We start from the raw sequence: 6000 nt of genomic DNA on the forward strand, positions 1-6000 counted from the left end.
GATTGACTGTATCAAATGCCTTGCGGCTAGATTGCAGAATACCCGTCCACTAGCTGGAAATCACTGCGTAGCCTTATTTTTAGTGGCTACTGGCTACGCAGTCGAATCTAAAACTATGCCGGATCAAATTACTGCGTATTATTGCTAGGTAGATATCATTGTGCAAATTACTGCATATAATTGCTAGGTAGATATCATTGTGGCTACAGTGGCTACGCAGTAATTCCACTAGCCAGGCATCAATACTTAGCCGGTATATTTTAAGCGGCTACTCGCATATGCAGTCCAATCTAAAACTATAATCAAACTCAATTTACACTTCACAGTATGTCAATGCATATTTCCTGTATATTTAGTACTACTGCCTACTAAAACTATGATCAAATCTATATACTCTACTACCTCTATACAGTTTATTGCGTAGCCGTATATATATATTTATAATAGTAGCATCTAAATGACCCAATTCAATATTGTTGTAATTCAATATCATAGCACAGCCATGTTATTTACGAAGGCATGTCTACACAGTCATCTCATCTGAGAATCTCACCTATGACCTATAGCAACAAACTTCTATAATTCTTTTTACTCCTTTTAAATAACTATACAAACGAACACTTTAATGAGTATACGATAGGAATTAATGTATTTAGTGAAAATTTCAATTTAAATCTAAACAAGATGTATAAAAATTCCATGCATATAAATTTACAAATTACAGTTATTGACAGACTTCAAAATATACTTCAAAAAATCTTTTTCAAAAATTGAATAAATATATAAATTGTTGTATATATGCAAAATTTACATTAGCTTAGCATGCCTACTAAAAGTCACCATATATTTTTTTAATATCATTAAGAAATATAGAAAACAAGTCTTTACCCTTATTTTCATATCTCCAAAGAAATTCTGCCAGGTAAGATGAGAATGCAAGCTTTCGCACACCAAAACATGGTAGTTTGCTTTTTGCTTGTCTCCAATGACCCTCTATTTTGTTTGTATGAAAACCATCTTTGTTCACAAACTTTTTTGAATGATTCACTAAACGGTGCTGATAACCGTTTAGTTCAAGTTTCGAATACGCTTTCCAGCAGTCAGAAACTATGGTGGTTTCTTTAGCAATATGTTTCTTAATTAAAGGTAAAAGCGTTGCTTCGTCTCTTTTGTCAACTGCTACCATAAAGCTTCTTCGAGATTCTTCTTCAATGCCACCAAACACCCATTGTCCTTCAACACGATGACCACGATGATATTTCCTCTTGCCAAACTTGCTTTCGTCAATCTGAACAGTTTTCCCATGACCACCGATCTTCTCGCTCAATAAGAGTTACTTCGCATGTTTCGCGACAGAACGAGTCCCAGTCTACTGCTGTATTAGAAGCAATGTTAAGTTCATGACGTATTTCATTTTGTTTCATATCACGGCACCACCAGTACGTGAATTTCAACACTTCATCTAATGTCATGTTGCTATTTTCGAACCAGCTGTCTTTTCTTATTGACATTTCAACCTTGTGCCGCTTTCCATTCTCTTGACGCCGACATTCCCATTTGAAACCATCTGAACGATCATCACATTGTACCAGTTTCATTGATTTCTTGCAATAACCGCAAAGTCGCTCTCTTGCAATTAATCCCTCATCCATGCACCAGCGTATTGTTTTCTCTTTTCCTTCTAGTACCTCGAACTTTAATCTATCATACGTCCATGCCTTAAACCTTTCCTCACGACTGTAACTTCCATTCTCAACAAAATCTTGTTTCCCACACTGGGTTCCAACACTTGTTAAATTAAACAACGAAATTTCCGATTGCGTCTCGGCGCTTCTCTTAGCCCTTTTCTCGAATTTAACGCACACCTGAACACCTTTTTCCATGTTGGTGCACGCGAACTTGGGTTAGTGTTTATGAATAAACACAGCAAAGGTATACTGTGAAATCCCCGTCGCTATTACTCCTATTACGCTTGCATTTCCGTTCTACATTCTCACATGCTTTGTCATGCGTCTCATAAATCTTTTTACTATACTTCGCTTAATTTGCAAATCAAACATGATATTGACTCACTGCAATTGTCCATCACATATAGTAAGTAATGTAGTTTCCTACTTTCAGACTTTGCATATGCACATAGATATATTTTTTTTCCATTTGCAATAAATCACCTACTAACATATCACAATAATGTGTGACAATAATGTCATAATCAACATTTCAGGTGCAATCATGAAAACGTTTATTTACGCTCTACACCTTTCTAATTTTTCTAAATGTATTTTAAGATACAATTATTTTTCCATTTTTTCCCAAACCCAACCTAAAACACACAAAAGCAAAATCATTCAGCAAAATATTTCACTTCAAGTTTATTTCCGCTCACGCTATTCAATACTCTTATTGCGTCAAACCTCGCTTTTCCGCTAGAAATTCCACGTTGTCGCACTGTTTGGTAATTCTATTCTCTCATGGCATGATTCACACAGTTCACACAAACAACACACACGCTGTATTCATTCTTTAACGCTCAAAGCTTGATCAAGTCTTAACTTATCGTTATGGCCGCGAAAAATCCTCTTACAAAAATAGCAAGGCAACACGAGACAACGTGGACGCAGCTGCACAAAAGACTATCCCAGATGACTCTCCAGTTTGATGAGATTTTTCCTGAAGAGATTGCAACTTTTCTTCGACACAAGGCCACTTCACTCAACAGTTCCATGGGGTATCTTACGCCTGCCTTACTTTCCACCACAGCATTCCTCTCTGCTAATAATGGTTGTAAAGTTCATACCATAACCCACGAGCAACCCCTTAATCTCTACACCATATTTGTTGGTTATCCTGGCACTGGCAAATCCTCGGCCATATATCACGGATGTTTGGACTTGCTGCAGTCAATTATTGAAAGCGACCAATGCAACTTTTTCATCGATAAAACTACATCATCCGGTCTTGTCAAACACATTGGAAATAACCACTCGGCCTTTCTAGTTTCACCAGAGGTTTACGACGTTCTAAACAAACTCCTAAAGAACGATGACGAAAACGCCAGCGGTGACGCCATGCTGCTTTGCAAGCTTTTTTCCGGAGAGGCCAGTTCCTACGCTTATTCTACCGAACGAACAAGAGAAATTCCAAGCAATACTCCATTCTCTATTCTCGGTTGTACCCAAATGCCAAATGTTGCAAAATTAATCGGCAGAATGGACCAAGGTCAAGGTTTGATCGACCGTTTTCTTGTGTCTGTCCCTATGGCACTTTGTCCAACATCTACAGAGATTGACAACGCGAGAGACTTTCTCAGCACAGAACCCGATGATGCTCTTAAACAAGTATTCCGTTACATTAATCGATGTCAACAGAACTCACCGACAACGTATGTCTTCGACGAAGATGCCAAGCAATTTCTTCGAAATAGGAAAGATGCTTTTATCGCTGAAATGAACGACGCAATTCAGGACGGTTTGCTTATTCCACCAAAATCCAAACAGTTAGATCTAATGCCACGTGTTGCAGCAGCACTCCACGTCTTCACTTGTGCGTTTTCCAACGTATTTGCTGGACATGAGGACGACCCATTACCCTCAACGATAACTTTGGATACTCTACAGCAGGCTGTAAACTACGTATCTCACCTCGAGGCACAAAAACATATGTTATGTCAGGTAATGTATAATATTTAGTGTGTAAGCGTTTTCCACTTGTCTATAAATTAATGCGATGAGCCTTCTTTGTGTATAATATTCACGAAATTTTAATAACGACTTTTTGGGTTCTTTAGTTCATCAAATCGATAACTCATGACATCTGTGATGCCCCAAGACCCTAACCAACAATTGCCAACATCAAAACAGCTGTTTTGCTATTCCCTGGGCCAATTGTGACCTACTGCGGTTTTCGGCAGTGTGCTCCTCGACTCGTTCGTAGCTCCACGAAAACAGAGTATGATGAAGCCGTTCAACAACTCAAGCCACATTTGGGCTCCATTGTCTCCATTCGCGTAGCCAGAAGTGCACAAGCCACGAATGTGTTCATCAAAAAACCACCTACTTCATTCACATCATGGCTGCACTCCGCTCTTTGTGAACTTACGGCCACACAGGAAAATTCAACTTGCCAATTCATAAGTCTACCACCAAACACATTAAAACATTTCTTTTAAATCAGCAATTCATAACTCAGGAACAACTTAATTTATAAAAAGGAAAACTTGTAAATTGTAACATAATTTCAGTCTATCCCATGTGCAACTATTTTCTACTTGATTTACAATGATTTATGATAAAAACGACTGCTTGTAGTTCGGATTTAATACGTAATTTTTCAATTTCTCGCTATAGCCCTAACCCTAACCCACTGCGTAGCCAGTAGCCAGTAGCCACTTCAACATATATGTTTCCAATACTATTACGTAATTATTCAATTTCTCGTTCTTTAAAAACTAACTCACTGCGTAGCCAGTAGCCACTTCAACATATATGTTTCCAATACTATTACGTAATTATTCAATTTCTCTTTCTATAAAAACTAACTCACTGCGTAGACAGTAGCCAGTAGCCACTTCAACATATTTGCTTCCAATACTATTACGTAATTATTCAATTTCTCGTTCTTTAAAAACTAACTCACTGCGTAGCCAGTAGCCACTTCAACATATATGTTTCCAATACTATTACGTAATTATTCAATTTCTCTTTCTATAAAAACTAACTCACTGCGTAGCCAGTAGCCACTTCAACATATATGTTTCCAATACTATTACGTAATTATTCAATTTCTTGTTCTTTAAAAACTAACTCACTGTGTAGCCAGTAGCCACTGAGATATTTATGTTTTGTACGTGGACGGGTATTCTGCAATCGCTCCTGCCTTGCTAAGATCTAGAAATATTTCACAGGAAAATTCTTTCTCATCGATTGCTCTTTGAATTTTATCGACTATATTTAAAACTGCATCTTCAGTTGAATATTTGTTTCGAAAACCAAATTGTTGATCAAAGAAAATATTATTTTTTTCAAGGAAGTCCAGAAGTCTTGTACTAACCAATTTCTCCAAAAGTTTATTAAAAATTGATAGCAAAGAGATTGGACGGTAATTGTTCAAAGTAAATCGGGAACCTTTTTTATATACTGGAATTATATTTGCTCTCTTTAAACTATCAGGTACTACACCAGACAAAAAAGAGGCATTAAATATTGTCTCTATTTGAAATTGTTATATCATTGCGTATTAAATAATTTAAATTGTCGTCAATGTAAAAACCAACACCACCTGCATTTGATAAACTGGGTTGAAAAACAAATTGATAACCAGGAATGTTGACATTACAAATGATCCCTATCATCTCTAAATTTTATTTCTGACAGTCCAATTACTGAAAAGCAAATTAATCTTGATAGCATATGCAATAATTTATCATGATTTGCAGCTAAACTTCTAATATTGCAATTTAAAGCCGAAAATGTTTTCTTGTTTGATGAGCATTCATTTATTTCATGACTACCATGAAAATCATTTATACTATAATAATTAAAGTTTTGATCCATTGGCATGTTTATATCTGCATCTAAATTAGTTAGATGTGGGATATTAATAGCAGGAGAAGATATACTAAGATAGGGAAGCTCAGTATATTGTTCCATATTATCAATGTTATAAGAATTATCTAGCCCTATATCAGGGGAATCTATATTTATGGTGACAGACATTTATAATATAAAGTGAACTAAAATGTATATATATATACATACACATTTGGTAATTGTAAAGCTGCTTTAAACCATCTTCCCAATGTCATTCTTTGACTTTATGTATATAATTGGACTGTGTTCTTCCTTCCGAACATAGATTTTTCCATTAGAAGTCCATATAAAAGCATAATTCAATTCTCTCTTTGCTTTCATACATTCTTTAAATAATCTTCTTAGCTTCAGTAAGACTTTCATTAATGTATATTTTATTTGCTTTATCATATCCCAAATTTCGAGTTGTTTT

At 36.0% G+C, this 6000-nt stretch overlaps 1 pseudogene; it reads right to left on the bottom strand.

Moving 5' to 3' along the window:
- Nucleotides 1-829: 829 nt before the first annotated feature.
- LOC114531394 lies at nucleotides 830-1472 on the bottom strand (annotated as a pseudogene).
- Between the last annotated feature and the right edge of the window lie 4528 nt (nucleotides 1473-6000).

Source organism: Dendronephthya gigantea, unplaced genomic scaffold, assembly GCF_004324835.1.
Source record: "Dendronephthya gigantea isolate DGI-Jeju-01 unplaced genomic scaffold, DenGig_1.0 000071F, whole genome shotgun sequence".
In the NCBI taxonomy this organism is placed as follows: domain Eukaryota; kingdom Metazoa; phylum Cnidaria; class Anthozoa; order Malacalcyonacea; family Nephtheidae; genus Dendronephthya; species Dendronephthya gigantea.